General features: G+C 46.4%; 1 long non-coding RNA gene across 2 annotated transcripts; it reads left to right on the top strand.

The window, feature by feature from the left end:
* Positions 1–1,572: 1,572 nt before the first annotated feature.
* On the top strand, positions 1,573–19,346 carry LOC112917535 (uncharacterized). Of its 2 annotated transcripts, XR_011997493.1 has the most exons (5): positions 1,596–2,001; positions 3,478–3,580; positions 9,590–9,665; positions 11,648–11,734; positions 18,697–19,346. It is a non-coding gene; the product is annotated as an uncharacterized lncRNA (long non-coding RNA). The 2 variants fall into 2 exon arrangements; XR_003234478.2 differs by lacking the exon at positions 9,590–9,665 and having other exon boundaries at positions 1,573–2,001.
* The last annotated feature ends 3,172 nt before the right edge of the window (positions 19,347–22,518 follow it).

The following is a 22,518-nucleotide window of genomic DNA, read 5'->3' as shown; positions in this document are numbered from 1 at the left end:
AGGCAGCCCCATGCCAGCACCTCGTTTCATAGGAGGGGAACCAAAGAAAGGGGGCCAAGGCTTGTCCATAGTCCCACGGGCAGGGGCTGGGGAGCCAGGTGAGGACTGTGGAGCCCCAGGCTGGGTTTCCAGTCAGATGCACACAGGGAATAAACTGTGCCAACATCTCATTACACGGAAGGCATTCAGCTCAGCCCAGAGCCAGCAGAGTAAGAACAAGGACATGGAGGGCAACATAATAACGTGAACTGGCTTGTGTTTATCGTTTTTATTACTTCGATCCTTTCACATAACACTGCGGCTTGGGTCTCAGGTGGCCCTGAGAGCAGGCAGGGCAGATGATGCTCCCATGAGACATCTGAGGCCTGGGGGGTGCAGGGGACTGCCCTGACCCTATGGCCCTCACTCCAGGTGGCTATGGAGCCTTTTCTGCCACTGCTCTTGTTTTTAATCCCTCCCACATGCCAAGCCCGGCTGTGGAAGCGGAAGTGGGAGCACTTGGAGGGCACTGTGGGCTCTGAGCTGACCCCGGCTGCCTGCCTGGAAGAGGTGGCAGCAGGTGAACCAGAGCCCCACCCAGGGGGGCATCAAGGGGTTGGTGTGTGATACCAAATACCTCTGGGGGCAGCCCTGGAACCTCCCTCCCCCTCGACCCCCTCTGCCTCAACCTGGGCTGGATGTAGGGTTGGTGTGCACTCTCCCTGCAGTGGTGGGCAGTTTCTAAAGCTGCCTGCTTCCCTTCAGCTCCCAGAGAACCTGCAGGATTCCCGAGGGCTGGTGCACTCCATCTTCCCAGGCTGGAAAATCTCAGATGGCTCCAGGAAAAAGGCAGATTCCTCAGATATACTCACAGCCAGCAGTTGAGACCAGAACAAAGCTCAGATTTTAGCCACGAAGGTACTTGTTTCTCTAATTCCTGGTACCTGGGTAGGCTTCTCAGGCCCACATCACATCCTGGGACCTTCACAGCTGCTTCCCAAGGTCATGGGGAAAGAGAAGGTGGCCTCCCAGGTTACCAGCTTGCCTGAGGTCCCCCTACTAAGTGGCTGGATGCTAAGTGCCCCCCCTTAGCCCTTCCAACCAAGTCCACTAAGCTATTCACAGCTCAGCAGCAACATTTTCCAGCACTTCCTCTGGGTCGGTGAAGCCCTCAGCGCTTGACAAGCATTTAACTCTTTACAGTGAGCCTGAGAACGAGGGAGATGGTCATCTGGTCTTACAGGTGAGCATACTAAGATCCTAAAGAGGTTGAGGCATTCATTAGGGTCCCACACCAGGAAGTGGGGCCTCTGGGTTTCCATAGTGCTGGGCTGTCCATGATGCTGTCTCTTTAAAAAGCAGAGCAAACCCTGCTGCCTCTCTGCAGCAGACCCCTCACTCCCAGGGAGCCACAGACTCCCACAGGCACACACAGCATCCACACACCTGCAGGGGAGCCCCACCCTGCGCCCCCGCCTGCGGCCAGGCGGACCCTCCCCCCCAACCCCCCCCCCCACTCCCGCCCCGGCTTCGGCTTCGGGGAGCCAATTACATCACAGGAAATCACAGTGTGAGTCTCACATCATCGGAGATGTCCCCAGCCGACAGTTCAAGACAGAACACATGTGGCAGAGCTGCTGACCGGGCCCAGCTGCGGCAGATGTCTGCCACAGCTGGAGGGCAGCCAGGCGGGCCAAGTGCAGCTGGTCCAGGGCAGGGCCCGGGCCAGGGGTCTGCAGAGCAGTGGGCACTCCGGCCTCCGAGCTCCCCGCTCCCAAACACCAGCCTGCCACTCGAGGCTCCACTCCCGGAGGCCGAGCTCGCTGTCTGCCCTGTGGGGTCACTGTGACCCTTCCTGGACAGAGCCAGGTATAAAGGCATCACACAGTGCCCAGACAGAGGCATAGGGAACAGCGTCCGTGACAACAGGAAACCTGGTCTCTTCCCTCCATAAGCTGACGGCCTGCTGAGGGGAGGACTCCGTCTGCCGAGCAAAGACCACTCAGTACCTGTGCCAGACAGGTGAGTCCCGTGTCTCCCAGGAGGCAGGCAGCAGCGACCAAGTCAAGACGAAAAATGCTCGCTGACTGTGACAGGCAGGCCAGGCGGAGGGGACAGGCGGGTGGCAGTGCTCAGGGAGTGCCCCTCTGGACGGAGAGACTGAGCTGAGCACGCCGAGGAGAAGAAAGGAGACCTCGCAGAAGGAAAATGCCCCCCTCACCCCCTGGCAAAGGGCTAGCAGGATGGGCCAGCAGTGTGGTCCCAAGAAAGGCAGCAACCAAGAAAGAGCAGGGGGGCCTGGGGGCCACCAGAAGGAACTAGGACTCTACTAGCACCAGGAGGCCACTGAGGGGCTGTGCATAGAGTGGCAGCATCTGATGGTCATTTGGGAAAGCTCACAGTGGCCTGTGTGTGTGTGAACAGGGGGAGGGCCCTCAGAGGAGCAGGGAGACCAGTGGGAGGCCTCCTGCTCTGGTCCTGCAGGGACATGGTGGTGACCAGGATGAGGCTGGTGATGAGCAGGGAGAGAGGAAGGGGCCCAAGGGGGTGGGCTGAGAGCTGGCCCCCTGAGGGCAGGGAGCTGCCAGGAGCTGCCAGGGCTGGCTGGGAAGGGGGAGCTCTGAGGCAGAAGTGCAGAGTGCAGTCCAGGCAAGAGCAAGGAGGAAGCTGCTTCTGCTTAGGGCAGAGAATTAGGAACAAGAAAATAAATTTAAAAAAAATTTTTTTTAAAAGGTGGAGTGGGGGGGAAGAGGTTCAGAGATAGAATCAGAATCAAAGAATCACAGAAAGTTCAGTGGAAAAGGATTCTGTGGTTTTCAATCTCCTGCAGTGAGAAGAGGCCAGAACTGGCCCCTAACCTCTCATCCGCCATAACCTATCCCTTCATAACCCCCAAGCACCTGCTGAGGAGCCACTGGGCACCACAGCACATACTGGAAATGCTGGAGTGGGACAGCTATATTGGTTTGGAATTCCCCTAATTATAACAGTGTCCAGGGAGAGGAAGTGAGTAGCCCAGAACACAGGGAGTTTGAGGTAGGGAAAGGGCAATCTGAGACCACAGACACCAGCCCAGGGCTCCTCATTTGCCAGAGTTGACTCCCACTCCTGGGGCCTCCCTCACCTGAAGTCTCTCCTTCCCTCTCGGCAGTCCCCGGCCTTGTCACTGGCTTTGGGGACTTCTCCTCCCTCCTGGATATACGAGGTCAGAGATCTGGGAGACTGGTGCAGAGGTAGCCCTAGAAGAGTGTATTGGTAGGTGTGGAAGAAGCCTACCCCTTGAGAGTCTCCAACCAAGTGACCCCTCATCCCTGGATGAGCCCCCACAATGCTTACTCCCAGTATCCCAGCCATGAGGTCCCAAGGGCAACTTCCCCAAGTTCAAGACAGGCAGGGATAATGCCACCCCCACAGGACGCCAGGAGGTGCAGAGCTGGCTGGCTCCCTGCAGCTGGCTGCCATGTCTGAGAGGCTCACACCAAGCTCAACTCTCAACAGGAATCCCTACAGGAGCATTCTGGAGCCCAGTGCAGATCTGACCTGGAAGTCACGCTATCTGAGGAGTTCTCAAAAGTTAAAGAGAGGACTCTGCCTTCTGACTGTAAGTCTTCCCAATGGTGGTGATGATGTCATGACATCACCAACATCTAACCCTAGTGTTCTGACCAGCCCATATCCACTTGTCTTACTGGTCTCAGCCACCAAGGGGTTGAGGACCCCAGTTCCTGTCACTTCTTGTCATCTTCTCATGTGCATGGAGGGGTGAGGCCCAGCAACCCCTCACTCTGAGCTTCACTAGAGTTGGGGCAGAGGCTGAAATGGGGCAACTCCTGCTGGCCCCTATCCTCTTCCCTTGAGCCCAGGGCATAGCAGCCCCTTTCAGGACAGAGACCATGGGAACACCATGGGAACTGGCCACAATGGAGCAGCCAGCTCTCAGATGCCTGAACCTCTCATTTCCCTCCAGCCTACCCACACCTAGCAATGCAGGGACTTTCTGACCTGGGTGTCCATGAGGGCCCTGGTACTGTCCCAAAAGATGCCTTGGTCCTAGCTGTGGCCACCCCCAACTGTAAGTACACCCCAAAGGGTAAATCAGGGCCCAGAAGCAAAAGCTATATCCCATCAGGGTTTATCTCCTAGATTTTAGGATCCTTGCCAGGACCTCATGGATCGCATTCCCTGGTCAGAAGCAAATGGGGCCTCAGTCTCTGACCCACAGAGCCTCTGGAAGCCCAGGATATGCAAAGTCTTCCGACCCCCCACTTAGATGCATCTTTTCCCCTCTGCTTAGATCCTGGTTCTACTCCCGGGTGTGTCAGAACCATGATGCCAGTCCTGGAGGCCCAGGACTACCATGTTGTGTTGGAAGACTCCACCATGGTACATGCCTTCCATGTTCTCCCTCCTAGCCCTTGGCCATCCCACTATAGCCAGACCTTACCTAAGGGCCTGAGGGCCACAGGCAAGAAAGAGGTTTTCAACTCCCTGTGCTGTGTGGCACTGTTTGAACAGATTCCAGATGGGGAATCTAGCATCTGGAGAGACTCATATGGCCCCCCACCTCACTGACCCCTTTTCCTGTCTCAGAGTCTTCAATGGCTCTTCTGCTTCTGTTTGAAAAGAGAGCCCAAGAAGGGACCGGCAGGGTAGACACTAGGCCTGTGAGATCCTCATTCTCCTGGTCAGCTAAGAAATGTTCCACCCATGAATCCAGGCTCTTGCCTGTGCCCCTCCCTCTCTCCTCATGTGTCCCCTTCCTCCCCCACCTTTCCTGTGAGGATGCCACAAGGGTTAGGCCTGGTCTTAGCAGCTGGGGACCAAAAAAGGCTCTCTAGCCTTTTTTTTTTTTTTTTTTTTAGAGGCAGAGACACAGGTAGAGGGAGAAGCAAGCTCCCTGCAGGGAGACAGATGCAGGACTCCATCCTCGGACCTCGGATCACGCCCTGAGTCAAAGGCAGACACTCCACCACTGAGCCACCAGGTGTCCCCCACTCTAGCCTTTGAATGCCCATAGAGGTAATTCCTGCAGGAGGGATCAGCCCCACCTCTGGCAGCTGGAATCTGGGCTGGGGTCCCACGGCAGCCACATCCCAGGCCTCCTGCTCAGCCCGGCAGTGTCCTGGCAGTGGCCCACTGGGCAGCCCAAGGCCCAGCTCTGTCCCAGGGAGAAGGTTGGTGTGCTCCCCTGATCCACAAACGTAGCCCCTTCAAGGTGATTGAGGCTGACGATGACTCATTGTGTCAGCAGTTGGTCTCAACTGGAGTCTTGCCCCAATTAAAATGGAAGTGCTTCCTGTGATTTGCAGGCAGGAGCTGGAGTGGAGAGTGTGGGGATGTTTACACAGACCTGCAAGGATTCTGCCTGAAGTGGGTCCGTGAAATAAAAGCAATTTATCTCAGTGAGTTGGGACCTGCGGGGTGATTTAATTAAGGCCAAATCAGCCACAGCCTTTGGTTCTCCGGAGCACCACATCGCTGGGTGACTGATGGTGCCAAGTGGGCCCTCCTTCCCTCCGCTCCAGGACCAAGAAGGTCGGAACATGCTCCTGGGCAGCACAGATGTTCCCTCTATTTGCCAGGCCGTGTCCAGGACCTTGTACCTGGACTGCGTCCCAGGCAAAGTGGGGACGACCGGGACTTCCACACTGCAGCCCTGCGGGAGGTCAAACATGTACAGTCAGCTCTCTAGGGCTTCCCATACCAGTGCTCATTACACCTCACAGCAGAGCCAGGTCTGCCACTGTGCAGAGGGCTTGTGATGTCATCACACGGCCAGTAAATGGCAGAGCCGGGACCCCCACCCCGGTCAGCGTGACTGTGACATCGTGGTCTGGGGCTGGGAGAAGGCAAGACTCAGAGCACAGTCACCTCCTCAGAAATGCCTGAATGAGGACTGAGGGAGAGATATTCTCTAGGCCTCAGGTGGGCCGGCTGGGGAGGAAGGATGTTGTCATTGAGATAGGTCCTGAATAATTATGATTGTCACTAAGGGCACCCACCAGTAGCCACCTCCCCCCTGGCAGATGCAGACACAGACACACAGGAGGGGAAGGGCACAGCACACTGAAGCCCAAAGCACAGCCCATGGAGCCAGACGGGAGGCCGATGTGGGTCAGCAGCACCTGTTCCCTGAACTGTAGTCCCACCCACGGCAAAGGTTGTGGGCTTATCTGGCCGTCCATCCATCCTGCCTCCCCAAGCCCAGTGCAGGACCAAGCAGAGACTGGAGGATCCCCATGCCTGCAGGTGGGGGCCTGCCACCTGCCACCCCTCCCATTCAGGAAAGAAGGAGAGGGGAGAGGCTGGCACCCCTGCCGCCTTGCCGCCCTCCATGCTGCACAGGCTCTGGAGTGCTGGGGGCCAGAGGCAGAGGGTATAAGCTCTGTGCAAACATCCTGCCTTCTCCCCAGGATACTTTCTTTAATAAAAGACCATGGAAATGTCAGCCAGTCTAAACAAATAGCCAAGTTTTATGGAGGATGAGCAGCTTGCAAACAAGCGCCTCCAGGGCCTGCTTTTCAAAGTGGCTTTGGAAAATTCTGTGCCAGCAGGAAATGTGGAATCCTTCCTGTTAGGGTGAGCATTTAGGATGTTGACAAGTGAGCCCAGAGAGGCAGGCTTGCAAGTTCCCCGGGGAGGAAGGGGCAGGCAGCGCCTGGGCCTGGTGTGGGGTGACTGGCCTTTAAGAGCAGGGTTCCCATCAGATGGAGGATCCCTCTTGAAGACCCTCAAGCAGGCTGACTGAGGCCCTGAGGGCTCAGGGGTTGAGGGGAGTCAGGTAGCACAGACAACAGGCACCTCTCTGGCCTGGTGTCCCTCCCTCCCTCCTCCCCGTCCTGTGCAAACATCTACTCCCTGGGGCCCCATCTTCCTTCTTCTCCATTATGCAGATCTCTGTGTGAGGGGAAGCACCCATAGGCTCTAATCCTGAGGGACTTGCCAGGGAAATGGAAGTCTTTCAATCCTTGCTGGGTCCATTGACTAGGGGGACAAGGAGACCCAGAAAGAAGAGGGAACTGATAGCCAGCGCCTGACAAACTCAGACCTAGGCCCAGCTGGGAGCTGCTGAAGCAGCAGCTGGCTCAGTCCCCAACAGCAATGAGGTGCTGAATCCATCTGGGGTTTGAGGCATCCCTGAGATCCTGCTGCAAACAGCAGGCTATGAGCGTCCACATTCCTCGAAACATGGGTCCAGCTGCAGCCACAAGCAGGGTGGGTATGTGGGCTGATGTCCTGTCTAGAAAGGTTTTCAGAGTACTGGGCCCTGGGTGGGTTCAGATGGCCTCCATGGATTGTGGCCAAGCAAGAGCAACTTGCAAGGAGTGCCACCAAGTCAGCACTGGCTTAGGAGAGTGGGGCCCTGAGAGTGAGCCTCAGAGGGCAAGTGGACATTCAGGGCTAGTGGTGATGATGATCCACATGGTCTTGGGGCCTCACTGCAGGCACCCCATCCTTCCCCATCACTGATGAGGGCAGTAAAGCCCACTGTAGGCAAGGCTACCAGGACTGTGTAGGTGGACAGGGAACCAGGACCAAAGCTAACAGCGAGCTCCCCAGCCAAGGTAGGGCTTCCAGCATGGCCACACAGAGAGAGGGGCACAGACTCCATAGTCCTATGGACCAAGCTTTAATCTCAGCTCTGCCCCTGGGGTGCCAGAAGGGGGCATCTCAAGCAGTAAGTCAGGGAGCCACCCAGATTCCCCACTTCCTCATCTGTGAAGCTGGGGAGTGGTTTCCACTCATGTGCTGTGGGGAAGAGAGTGGGATCATGAGCTTGTGTGTCAGGTGCAGGGCAGAGCATTCCATCAGAGAAGGTCTATCCCCGTTCTTGGGATTCCTTTGAAGTGGGTGCCAGGGCAGGCCCTTCTCACTGTGGAGAACTCTAGCTTTGGGCCTCTGGGAGAGGGGTCCAAATGTGGAAGATGATATTTTCCAAAAATAGCCACAGATATCATTCTAGCTCACTCCACCATCAAGAGGGGGTCTATTTGGTCTCCGGTTGAAATTAGGGTAGGGCGCAGGATGGCAGTGGGGCTTTTATGGCTGCCTGGATAAATAGAATTCTGCAGAAGTGACACCAAGTGAAATCAGAAACTAGCTTGGATAAGACCATTCAATTTCTGCCCAATTCTCACTCTCAGGAGTTTCACCCTTGGTGGCCTCCATGTTGTGAGAAAGCCCAGGCCTCCAAAGGGGCCACATGGAGGTGGTCTCCCTGGTAGGACCCCAGTGCAGATTTCAGCAGCAGCATCCACGGCCAGACCTGGGAGCCATGAGTCTTCAGATGACTCCAGCTGCCTCAGCTGGCTCGAGTAGGCAGAGATGAACTGTCCCTGCCACACTCTGGCCAGTTTGCTGTTTTGTGAACTAAATCAACATTGTCTTTTAAGCCATGAATCCATGGGGTGATACGGTATGTAGCAAAAAATAACACAGCATCAGCATTCTGGGGCTGGGCCTCTCCTCCTGAACTCAGTGTCAGGGCTTGAGCATGGGATGCTGAGTGCCAATATCACCCACTCCTCTCTCATCAGAGGACCCTGAGAACCCCCTATCTATGAGCCCTATCTCATGTGACAAGACCCCAGCAACATTTCTGTCCCTCCTACTAGCCCAAGACCCCAGGACAAGACTCAACTTGAAGTCTAGAAGCTGTGTCACTCACCATTCATACTGTCATTTAATCTACATGAAAACCCTGTACAGTGGGAGGATTGACCGTGGTCTTTGTCTAATGTATCCCCATGTGACCTTGGAAGGGGCATGTCAGGGAATGATTTAGAAGCTGCTGCTCTAGATCACCCCCATGCCAGCCATGGCCCCACATCGCTGGGGCAAAACAGCAGCTCTCAGCCACAGGCGCCCCCATCAATCAATATTTTTAATTACTTACATGATTGACTAATAAAATTCTCCACTGACTAATTGATTTTTTTGATTAAGCAAGAGCCTCTGTTTTTATTAAAAGGCTACTTATGTGATTTTTTTTTTCACTAAATGGGAGGTTGTATGTCTTTTGGTCATTTTGGAAGAAGAAAAATGGGACAGGGCAAGACCAAACGGAGACCTGGAGGCCAAGATCACAGGCCCAAACTGAGGGGTCCTGTGATAAATTAATTGACAACCCTGCTCACCATCTGCCCGGCCCAACAACCAGAGGCTCAAGCAGTGGGCTAAGCACTGGCCAGAGGGACACTCAGACTTGGGCAGGCCGCCCAAGCCAGACAGCCAGAACTGCTTCCAGCGTTGTTCAAAGTGAACTACAAATTTTACTTTGCATTCTAATAAAAGTATTGGTTTTTAATTATAAAAGTAACTCATCCCTCCTAAACGACTTGGAAAAGATGGGCAAATCTAACGCAACAGTGAAACCATAAGAGAAGTCTCTCAACCTCAGGCCGTGGCCTGAGAGGGCAGCTAATAGAGGCGCTGTAAGAACTCCGGGCTAGTTGTGCTCTCCTGGGGTTCCAAGGCCCCAGAGAACTATCACCATAGAAACTACCCATTACCAGGGCCCAGAAAAGCTGCTCAAGGCTACAACAGTGGATCTTTGTTTGTGTTTTTCGCTTTACTACACCTTTAAAACTGTGTTTTCAAATGGCTCCAGAGGGGCCTGTCCTGCTGAGGAGCCATTGCCTGTGACCTGTCCTTATCTTCCCCTCGCAGTGACAGGTGTCCTGAAGGTGAGGAGCTTAGTATGGATGGTGAGGGTGAGGGAGGGTGGTCGTTTGGTGAAGAAGGGACAGGGAGCAGAGAGCAGGACTGAGCCTTAGAGAAAGGCACCCACCTGGCCATGGGATGCCCCTTTCCTCTCTAGTCCTCAAGTCCCCGCCCTGGACTTCGATGCTTCCACAGAGGGTCTCCAGGGCCTGGCCACTCCCAGGTCTTAGCTGTGGGAACACTTCTAATGGGGAGCATGTTGCGCTAGCTCGGTTCTGGGCCCTGGGCTCGCCCCTGCTCATCACATCCACAGCCACTGCCACCCCACTCACCCTGATCCCACTGTCACCTCATCTTTGTTAATTACTATATACCCAGCAACCAGAACAGTGGGCAGCACATGTGACTCAGTGACTCGGTGACAAGTGAGTGCTGAATAAATTCACCTCACCCATGAATACTCATTCCTTCTGAGCTGACTCTGGAGCCATGAGATGATGATCTAGGCACCTACCCTCTTTGAACAGTCATGGCAGATGTACAGAATGATGGATGATGATGCCGCTTCTGCCTTACGCCAATCCTATGCACAAAGGCCACTGTGATGTCCTCATGGGCAGAGGCAGGGATCACCCTCCAGAGGTCTTGTCCCACCTAACCAGTGCCCTCAGCTGGATGTGATACCCCTAGACCCATCCAGGACCCAGAGACACTCTTTTTTTTTAATAAATTAATTTTTATTGGTGTTCAATTTACCAACATACAGAATAACACCCAGTGCTCATCCCGTCAAGTGTCCCCCTCAGTGCCCGTCACCCATTCACCCCCACCCCCCGCCCTCCTCCCCTTTCACCACCCCTAGTTCGTTTCCCAGAGTTAGGAGTCTTTATGTTCTGTCTCCCTTCCTGATATTTCCCACACATTTCTTCTCCCTTCCTTTATATTCCCTTTCACTATTATTTATATTCCCCAAATGAATGAGACCATATAATGTTTGTCCTTCTCCGATTAATGTACTGCACTCAGCATAATACCCTCCAGTTACATCCACGTCGAAGCAAATGGTGGGTATTTGTCATTTCTAATGGCTGAGTAATATTCCATTGTATACATAAACCACATCTTCTTTATCCATTCATCTTTCGATGGACACCGAGGCTCCTTCCACAGTTTGGCTATTGTGGACATTGCTGCTAGAAACATCGGGGTGCAGGTGTCCCGGCGTTTCATTGCATCTGAATCTTTGGGGTAAATCCCCAGCAGTGCAATTGCTGGGTCGTAGGGCAGGTCTATTTTTAACTCTTTGAGGACCCTCCACACAGTTTTCCAGAGTGGCTGCACCAGTTCACATTCCCACCAACAGTGTAAGAGGGTTCCCCATTCTCCGCATCCTCTCCAACATTTGTGGTTTCCTGCCTTGTTAATTTTCCCCATTCTCACTGGTGTGAGGTGGGATCTCATTGTGGTTTTGATTCCCAGAGACACTCTTAAACCTACCACCATGCCTGTGAGACCCACAGTGTCTTTGGAACATAACTCTACTTTTAAAAAAATTCATTGGCTTTTTTCTTATACAAAAGTAACATCTGCTCAAAGATAATCCATAAAGAGGTTACTTGTCCTCCTCCCCTAAGTGTTAATGACCTAGGAAGGAAAGATGGGGACATTTCAGGGATGCAAAGGCCAAGGAGGGTGCCAGTCATTCCCCTCTGGATCTGTATGTATCACATCCAGGTCCACTTGACCATCCTGTGGCTGGCTACCCTCAATGTAGTGAGTCACTTCCTCCTGGAAGTGCTTCCTCCCTGGCTGGGACCAGCAAAGCTGCAAGGGTGGCCATAGGGGAATCCCAGCCCATGCAGAAGACTCTAGAGTCTCATCTCACCTGCATTCCAGCCCCAGCCCCTAGTCCCCTGGCTGGCTCCACCCTCATCCTGATGGGTGGACTTTGGAATGTCCCAGGATCCTCAGTTCTTGGTCCTCTTTTCTCTCTTTCCTTCCTCAGGTGATGTCATCAGAGCTGTGGCTTCATCATCTGCATGCTAATGCCACCCATGAAGATCACTCTGACTCTCTCAAAGGCACCTCAAGGGTAAGTTGAACAAACTCCTGACACATCCCCAAGACTCACACCAGTCCTGCACAGATTTCCTACCCATTGCAGTAGGTGGCAACCTTGTCCTTCCAGGTACTCAATCCAAAGCCCTGGGAACTAAGTGACTGTGATTCTGCTATTGTCCCCACCCTCCTTCAGCAAACTCTCAGAACCCACCCAGGGTCCCCAGCCATGCTGGTCTTCAACTAGACCACTGTAATTACTCCTAACTGGTGTCCTGCCCTCTTGGCCCCTGGCAGATAACGACTGTTAACGCAGTGATCCTGAGAAAGCAGAGGTTGCTCTTTACTCCTGACTCATGAGCCTCTGTGATCCTCACCCTCCTCCGTCTAAAGGAAGCCCATCACCTTCACCACAGCCTTCAATGCCCACAGAAGCTGGTCCCTGCCTCCTGGCCAACTGCGTCTCCCAAATCTCCCTGTTCCTTGTGCTCATTGGGGCTCCTGGAGCCCACCAAGCCTCCTACTTCAGACTCTCAAAGCAGGGCACAAGACCAGAACTTGGGACAGGTAGTCAATTTGGAAAGTGATGCCAGGAAGCAGAACTGAGAGAGAGGAGAAAAAGCTAGTGGAGGGGTATGTCATTGGTGGCAGCTAGGGGCTGCTAGGAGTCCCTGAGAAGCTCTCAGAACCATCCACTCGGAGGGTATGCAGCTGGGACATTGTCCATCTCCTGCACCACTGTATAAAGCCTGCTGCAGCTCTGCCTCCCCATGCTCCAAGTCAACCTTAGGAAGACACCAAGGCAGAAGAGGGAGCAACCCAGGACATGGTTTGAGGGGGACAATATAGAGGGGGGTGAGTCTGAGCATGAAGAACTGTCTCCCACAGCTGTGAATGAAGACAAGCAGTCTAAGGGCTGCACCAGGGACACATGAGACCTTTACTGTCTGAGTGTGGGCTCAGGGCCTGGCCCAGAATGTCCTTATTCCCAAGTGACATTCTCCTCACTCCTTTCAGATTCCTACTTGAAGTCACCCTACTCAGAGCTGTCCCTGAGCCCCTATTGATGGAGAAGCCCTGTGGCCACCACTCTGCATCCTCCTGATTCTGTACTAATAGGGATATGAAAGCAGCTCTTATCATCTCCTGATATAGTTTATATTTATCAGTTTAATTACCAGCCTCACTCACCAGAACACAAGCTCCCCAGAGTGAGAACTACTCTACTCTGTTCTATTATCCCCGGTGCCTAGAGCAGAGCTACACATAAGAGACACTTGATACATCCCTTTTGATTGGACAAGTGAATAAATTTCAGCAAAATAAAAAATGGATCCAAAGGAAAGATGTGGAATAAGGGAAACGGTGGTGGTGACATTTAAATAATTTGTAGGCATTTATCATGGAAAAATGCAAACATACAAAGTAAACAGAATAGTACAATGAACTTCCATGTACCATCACCCAGTTTCAAGTTACCAACTTTTTGTCATTCTTGTATCATCTATAACTCCATCAACCCCCCCACTCTATTCAATTACTATTTTTATAGGTAAAATGTGCATACATTTTATAGAAATAAACAAAGACCACACAGATGAGAAAAGTGACAGTTACTTATTCTGAACTTGCTCTAGCAAGGTGGTCAGCCATAATCACTTGTGTGTTGGAAGAGACTCAAAGGCCAAGAGTGAGTGGAGTGAGAGTGAGAAAACTTTGTAGTGGAAAAAAGAGAAGGCTTCAGGTACACCCAGGTCATTGTTGGCCTGGGAAAGCTGTAAGCAGGCTAATAGTAAGCAGGACATCCTATGTGATTGGTTAGGGGGAGCACATTTGGCTTCCTCTGATTGGTCCTAAGTTGTAAGTGGGAACCAAAATTAGGAAAGTTGTCCATTATTAATCAAAGCTTTGCCATTTTGGGTCAATTATTATTGAAGCTACTGTTTAGCTTCCTAGATTGTTACTAGAGATAGCAATCCAGCTTCCTGCAAGTCTGACTCATAGCAAGTTGGCTTTCTGGGCTAATTATTGGAGATAAAGGGTTGGTTTCCTAGGCAGCCTGCTGCAGGTGGTAGGTCAGAGCTCTATTTTTATAGACAGTCTGGCCATTATATATTTTCATATTCAGTTTCTCAATTGAATATACAAATATTAGCCATGTAATTTTGATAAATGGGTATACCCATGTCACACATACTCCTGACATGATATAGAACAAGATTTAAGTAGTTTTCAATTACTAAAAAAAGTGTGAAACATAGTAGATGTTCAGTTAATTCTGGGTACATGAAAGGAGGATAAATGAATGAATGAAATTTAAATCCTAGATCCTTGCAATATGGGAAGTTGCAAGAGGGATATGAGAAGAGTAGGAGCATACTATAGTCTTTGTTTCTTGATACAGGAAATATAGTACTGATTAAATTTAGACTTGATATAAAAATATAAATTTAAATATTTGTATACAAATTTAAGAGTCACTAGCAGAAAAATAAAAACAGAATGGGTAGCTTTCAGTAAACATTAAAACAAAAATAACTTAATTCAATTGTTTACTTGAATGGTTTTTGAGGTCTTACTATGTCCTGGGCACTGTTCTAGGTGTTGAAGGTACAATAAAGAACAAACAGACAAAATTTCCTGCCCTCGTGGAGGTTACATCCTTTTGAGAAAAAGGAAAATAATCAAAGTAAACAAGTCAATCCATAACATATTATCCAGTGATAAATGCTATGGAAATAAGGTAGGAAAGGATATGAGGAAGTTCCAGAGGTGGTTTGCAGTTTTATTTTTATTTTATTTTATTTTAGATTTTACTTATTTGAAATAGGGAGAAAGAAACTGCACAGGTGGGGGGAGGAGCAGAGGGAGAGGGGAGATCACAAGCAGACTCCCCACTGAGTGTGGATCCCACAACCAAGATCATGACCTGAGCCAAGGTCAAGAGTTGGATGTTGGGATCCCTGGGTGGCGCAGCGGTTTAGCGCCTGCCTTTGGCCCAGGGCGCAATCCTGGAGACCCGGGATCGAATCCCACGTCGGGCTCCCGGTGCATGGAGCCTGCTTCTCCCTCTGCCTGTGTCTCTGCCTCTCTCTCTCTCTCTCTCTCTCACTGTGTGCCTATCATAAATAAATAAAATAAAATAAAATAATTTAAAAAAAAAGAGTTGGATGTTTAGCTGACTGAGCCACCCAGATGCCCCAGTTTTCAATTTTAAACAGGGTGGTCAGGAAAGGCCTCCATGTGAGTGGAGGTTAGGCAGTAAGTTATGTGAATCCAAGGGAAGAGAACCCCAAATAGAAAGGGCAAAACCCTCTGTGGTGGGGGCTTGCCTGCTGCAGTAAGGAGGCCAGTGTGGCTGAAATGGAGCAAGTGAAAGGGTAGCAGAGGACGTTTGGTGAAAGAGGAAACAGAGGTGGCAGGGATTGCTGACAGACTGAATAAGGAGCAGCTCTGAGATGTCCCCCAGGGATCCCTGTGTCCAGTGCAATCCCTGTCCCTTGAATGTCAGCTAGACTTAGTGTCTCACTTCTAGAGAATGGAGCACAGCAGAAGTGATATGTCATTTCCAAGGTTAGATTATAAAAAGACTGTGGCTTCTGTCTTGACAATTCTTACTTCTGATCACTTGTCTGGGAGAAGCTGGCTGTCAGGAAGTCAGAACACTCAGGGAACTTGTGGAGAAGCCTGAGTAGTAAGGAACTGAAATCTCTGGCAAGCAAGCAAGTGAGTAAGCTTAAAAATAGATCCTCATCCAGTTGAGCCTTCAGATGAGACTGCAGCCCCAACAAACAGCTCAACTGCATCTTCATGAGAGACTATGAGCCAAAACTTTCCAGGTAAGCCACTCTTACCCCATAGAATTATGGAATATAAATGTTTGCTACTTTAAGCTTCTTAATTTGGGGGTAATTTGTTACATAGAAATAAGTAATTGATACAAGTTGTGTGATTTGAACTGGGCAAACGGAGGTTGTTGATACTCTTAACTGGAACAGTTTTAATGGGACAGTAAGGGATGAAAGAAAATGTGATTTTTTTGAGTACTCTTCCTGTGCAGGGAAAAACAGATACTGGATAGCAGCTAGAAGTCTAAGAGAGGCTGTTTTTTAGGGTGAAAGAAATTATTTTCTATTTGTATGACTTTATAGGAAATATCCACTGGAAAAGGAAAAATTGATGATGCAGAAGAGATTAATTAGAGAAACATCTTAGATATGAGATGTTGAGGTCTAGGAAACAAGGAGTCTCACTAGGAGGAAAGACAGCTTATCCATTGAAGCAAATGTGGAGTATATCAGAGGCACACACCAGTAGGAGGGTAGATGTGAGTGAAGCTAGTGGATATTATTGCTTCTGTTTTCTCTGTGAAGTATAAATATACATAAAGCAAGGTATACAATGTCTGCTTGAGAGTATGGCAGCAGTAGAGAAGAGAAGTTATAAACAGCTATCTGGGAGAGTGTGGGAGGGAATGAATGGGAAACTGAAGTGTGACTGCCAGACAACTCTGTGAGCTCCTTGAATGATGACCATGGATCTGAAATGAAATCAGGTGTATAGTCTATTCTCCAGCCTATTAAGGTTGTGGGATACAGTCAGACAGAGGTAGGTTTCACCAGAAGGGGTCTTTGCCATGAGCAAGGGCATAAGAGGGAAATGAATAGTGAAGGGACAGTGAAAAATTGGTAAGCCCAGGCGATTTTAAGTCTGGTGAGTCTGAACAAAAACTGCATATTAAAAAGAAGGAATGGAAGAAAGGAAATAAGAAAGCCTAATAAAGAAAAAACCTAAAATAAGATAGGAGAGGTAAATCAAATCATATCAAACTTCACAATAAATACAAATGGGTTAAATTCTACTATTGAAAAATGGACTCAGACTTGCAAAAACATATTCCATCTGTATACTGTTTATAAGACACATCACAAAATATATTACACAAAAGATTTAAAATATAGAAATATAAAAGGGTATACCAGACAAATGCTACCAAAAGTGTGGGCTTTCACATGGGAATTTCAGACAAAATAAAAATAAGGTAAAAAGCATTAAAAGGGACTGACAGTGATTATTCATATTCAAGAAAATCACAATCTATCAGAAAGGGTAATAGTCATAAGTGGTTATGTACATAATAATTTAGTTTCACAGTCAGCTGCCTTAACTGAAAGACAGAGAGAAATTGTGAAATTCACAATCACAGTGGGAAATTTTAGGATATATTTTTCAGAAGTCAGCACATAAGAGCAAAGAGAAAAAAAATACAAAAATTTTAAATTACTATAAACTTAACCACAAATATGATAAACTTCTACCAAAAATGGAGAATTCATATTTGCTTCAATCACAGGAATCACAGAAAAATTTCAAAAAATTTCCATTGAATTCCAAAAATCAATATTTCTAAGACTGCTATTTGTAGCAATGAAATAAAAGTTAAAATTTAATAAGGAGGGAATTAAGCTCCAAAGTCTACCAACTTCAAAATATTTTTAAAAGCTATCTAAGTAATTCTTGGATTATGTCATGATAGATACAGTTATAAAACAGTATCATTTATATTTAAACCGTCTCAAACAATGCCACATGTGTTTTATGGATAAATATGCCTGTACTAAATCAGCAGACAAAAATATGAAAGTGTGTCATTATTCCTCCCACAAAGCACAAATCAAAATCCTGGACATTAAATATAAAACAAGAAGACCCATAACAGTGAAGTGAGGAAGACAGACTGGCTAGGCACTCAGGACCCAAGGAATGATGGTGGTAGTCTCCTTGGATTTTCTTTTGCCTCATATATCCCAGACTTGGAGCTAGAGTCAGCAACCCAGAAAGCCCCAAAAGAGCTCTGACAAAACTGGTTTTGTCTCGCCCAAGTACAGGAAAGGAGCAGCCCACTAAGATAGAAAACTTTAGATGATCACTGCTCTCCTCTAACCAAACATCACAGAAAAAAAGTTGTGATCTCAACCACACCCACACCAGAAAAGGCCTAGACTTCTACCAGTCTCAGAAAAGGCCAAGTGTGATGTTTGGATCTCCTATACCCCCATTAGCTATGTCAGTGAGCACCACACAGAAGCCAGAACTCCCACCCCCACCCAGCACTAACAAGGATCCCTGCTTCAGATGTCAACAGAGGCTGAGTGAGAAATCTGAGCTTCTAATTCTACCTGGTTGTTGTAAGGAGCAGCTGCCCTCCACTTTCCTTGCTAGAGAAAGACCTAGCTAAAACAGAATGTTTAAATAAGGTCCAGAGTCTCACAACATAATATGAAAATGCCCAGGTTTCTACAGAGAATTACTAGTCATATCAAGAGCCAGGGAAATCTCAAACTAAATGAAAACAGACATTCAACAGATGCTGACAGCTAGATGACAGATGTTATAATGATCTAGCAAAGATTTTAAAACAGCCATCATGAAAATGACTCAACAAGCAATTACAAATATGCTTGAAAAAAGTGAAAAACAAAGTCTCCACAAAGAACTAGAAAATATAATGAAGACCAAAACAAAATTTTAGAACAGAAAAATACAATAAGTGAAATAAGTGGATAGGCTTAATAAAATGAAGAGGACAGAGGAAAAAAATCAGTGAACTGGAAGGTAAAATAGAAGTTACCCAACCTGAACAACAGAGAAAATAGAACAGAGCCTCAGAGTCCTGAGAGACTATAACAAAAGATCTAACATTCATGTCATTCAAGTCCCAGAAGGAAAGGAGAAAGAGGGTAGGCCACAAAAGTACTCAGAAATAAAATAGGGGCTGAAAACTTATCAAATTTGGCAAAAAGAATAAACCCACAGATTTAAGAAGGTGAATAATCCCAAACAGAATAAAGACAGAGAAATCCATGTCAAGACACATGTTAATTAAGTTTTTGAGACATACAAAGAAAAAAAAATCTTGAAAATAGAAAGAAATGGCCCCTTACCATGACAGTGCATTTTTCTTTTCTTTCTTTCTTTTTTTTTTTTTTTTGACAGTGCATTTTTCAACAGAACCATAGAAGTGACCAGGAAGTGAGCACAGTATTCTGCAGATGCTAAAAGAAAAAAACTGCCAACCTAGAATCCAGTGAAAATATCATTCTTCCTCTTCTTCTTAATCTCAGATAAAGGAAAACCAAAAGAATTTGTCACCAGCAAAACTACCCTAAAAGAATGACTAAAGGAATTTTTCTAAACAGAAAATGAGCAATAAAAGAAGAAACTCTGGAACATCAGGAAAGAAGAAAGAATGTGGCAAACAAGAATATGGGTAAACACAACAGCTTTTCCTCTCATCTTGAGTTTTCTAAATGATGTTTGATGGTTGAAGCAAAAAATAGCTTTGGATCTAGTTCTAAATGTATGAGGAAATATTTCAGGCAATTATGTTATATATGAGAGAGTATAAAGGAAGTAAACAAAAGTAAGATTTCTCTGCTTCACTCAAACTGGCAAAACAGTAATACTAATAGAGTATAAGTTATGTATATGTAATGTAATACCTAGAGCAACCACTAAAAAATATACACAGAGATATACCCAAAAACACTAGACATATATCAAAATGAATTCTTTAAAAGGTTCAAATAACCCAAGAAATTCAGGAAAAACAAAACAAAATTTAAAGTGGAAAACAAAAAAGTAAAATGGAAGGCATGAAAAGCCCTAACATGTCAACAATTACGTTAAATGCAAACAGTAGGGATAGGGATATACCAACCAAATGACAGAGGTCGGCAGAGTGGATTTTAAAATATGACCCGGCTATATGTCGTTTGTAAGAAACTCATTTCAAATATAATGATATAAGCAGTATGAAAATAAAGAAAGGAAATGACATACTACATAAGCATTAATTAAAAGGAAGTATTAATGGCTATATTAATTCTTTAGAGCAAAGAAAACTACCAAAGATAGAGACATTATGTATTAATGTAAAGTATTCTTTAGAGCAAAGAAAACTACCAAAGATAGAGAGAGACATTATGTAATAATAGAGTCAATCCATCAGGAAGGTATAGCAACACTAAATATATACACACCAAATAACAGAGCTACAAATATGTGAAGCAAAATCTAATAGAACTGAAAAGAGAAATAGACAAATCCACAAATATAGATAGAAATTTCCACATTCGGGGATCCCTGGGTGGCTCAGCGGTTTAGCGCCTGCCTCTGGCCCAGGGCGCGATCTTGGAGTCCTGGGATCGAGTCCCACGGCCGGCTCCCGGCATGGAGCCTGCTTCTCCCTCTGCCTGTGTCTCTGCCTCTCTCTCTCTCTCTCTCTCATAAATAAATAAATAAACCTTAAAAAAAAAGAAATTTCCACACTCCTCTTTCAACAATTCACAGAACTACTAGACAGAATATTAGCAAGGATATAGAACTCAACAACACCATCAACCAACAAGATCATATTGGCATTTATAGAACACTCCAACTAACAACAGCAGAATACACATTTTTAAGTCCCTATGGAATGCATACCAAATACATCATATCCTAGACAATAAGACAAATCTCAACAAATTTAAAATAATTGAAATCCTACAGTATTTTCTATGACCACAATGGAATGAAACTAGAAATCAGTAACAGACAACAGAAAAATCTTGAAACATTAGAAAGTTAACAACTCAGTTCTAAATAATCTGTAGGTCAAGGAGAAAGTCTCAAGGGAAATAAAAAAAAATACACTGAAGTGAGTGAAAACAAAAGTACAACCTGGTTGTCAATTTGTGGGACACAACTACAGCAGTGATGAGAGAGAAATTCCACCAAACGCATAGAATAGGGCAAAAGCTCAAATAGATTAACTTCCCCCTTGTATTAGTTTATTAGGGCTGCCATAACAAATACCACAGACTGTCTTCTGTGGCCTCTCTTCTTAGCTTGCAGATGGCTGCATTCTCACTATGTCCCTCTGTCTGTGTGTGTCTGTGTCCTAACCTTCTCTTCTTACATGACCATCAGTCCTATTGAATTAAGGCATCATCCATATGACCTCATTTTACCTTAATTACTTCTTTGAAGGCCCCACTTCCAAATACAATCACATTCTGAGGTACTCAGGTTTAGGACTTCAACATATGAATTTGACAGGGAACATAATTGGTTCATTGCCCTTCTCAAAAACCTAGAAAAAGAATAGTGAAATAACTGCAAAGCAAGCAGAATGAAGGAAACAATAAAGATAAGAACAAAAGCCAATGAAATTGAAAACAAAAACAAAGAAGAAAATCAATGAAACAAAGAGTTGATCTTCTAAAAAGGCCAATAAAATTGAGAAACTTCTAGCACGACTGACAAAGAAATAAAGAGAGAAGTCACAAATTACCAATTAGAAATCAAACAGGGGATATCACCATAGACCCTGCAGGCATCAAAACGATAATAAGGAAATATTGTTAACAACTCTACACACAAAAATTTGAAAACTTAGACAAAATGGACAAGATTGAATGCTTTCCCCCTAAGATCAGGACAAGGCAAGATGTTCATTCTCACCACTCTTATTCAACATAGCGCTGGAAGTTATAGTCAGTGCAGTAGGGAGGTGGGGAGGGGGGGAAGGAAATAAAAGACATACAGATTGAAAGGGAAAAAACAAAACTGTTGTCCTTATTTGCAGATAAAATGACTGTCTAGGTAGAAAAGCCTAAGAAATCAACAGGAAAATCTCTTAAAACTATTAAGTGAGGCCAGCAAGTTTGCAGGATAGAAGATAAACATACAAAAAAATACCATACAAGAATGTTATTTCTATATGCTAACAACAAATACAATGATACCAAAATTTAAAATATACCATTTACAGTAACTAAAAAAAAATAAGCTATTTAGATGTAAATCTAACAAAACTTGTTATGCTGAAAACTATACAATACCGCCGAAAAAGATCAAAAAAGACCTAAATAAATGGAGAGACATGGGATAGGAGATTCAACATAGTAAAGATGTTGATTTCCTCTAAATCGGTCTATATGCCTAACACAATTCCTATAAAAATCTCAGCATGGATTTTTTGTAAATATATATAACATGTGATTATTTAAAAATTTATATAGAAAGACAAAAGACCTAGAGTAGTTAAAACAATCTTGAAAAAGAAGAGTAAGTTTGGAAGAAATCAGTCTACCCAATGTTAAGATTTTTATGTTGCCACAATAATTAAGATTGTGTGTCTTGGCAAAGGGAGAGACACATAGATTTATGGAACAGAACATAGAACACAGAAATAGACCCATAAAAATATGCTCAACTGATTTTTTACAAAGATACAAAGGCAATTCAATGAAGGAAAGATAGCCTTTTCAACAAATGGTACAGAAATAATTGGGCTTCCTTAGTCATAGAACTGAACCTTGACCTAGGTTCCATATCTTATACAAAAGTGAATTCAAAATGGATCACAGAGATAAATGTGAAACTTAAAACCAAAAAAAAAAAAAAAGAGAGAGAAAAACTTTGACATCTAGGGCTAGGCAAAGAGTTCATAGACTTGACATCAGAAGCATGATCATTAGAAAATTAGTAATTTGAGCTTCATCAAAATTTAAAACTTTTGCTTTGTAAACCCTGCCTTGAGGATAAAAAGTAAGGTATGGAGTGGAAGAAAGTATTTGTAAAACCATATATCCAACTAAGAACTGGTATCTAGAATATATCATCTCATGCCATTTTGTAAGACATTTCCTTACTTAAAAAACTTCCAGAACTCAACAAGTGAAAAAGAATTTCAATTAGCAAAAATGGGCAGAAGACATGAACAGACATTTCACTGAAGATGATATATAGATGGCAAGGAAGCATCTGAAA

This window comes from Vulpes vulpes, chromosome 15 (genome assembly GCF_048418805.1).
Source record: "Vulpes vulpes isolate BD-2025 chromosome 15, VulVul3, whole genome shotgun sequence".
Classification (NCBI taxonomy): domain Eukaryota; kingdom Metazoa; phylum Chordata; class Mammalia; order Carnivora; family Canidae; genus Vulpes; species Vulpes vulpes.
The sequence above is the reverse complement of the archived record's forward strand: the minus strand, read 5'-3'. Positions and strand labels throughout refer to the sequence as shown.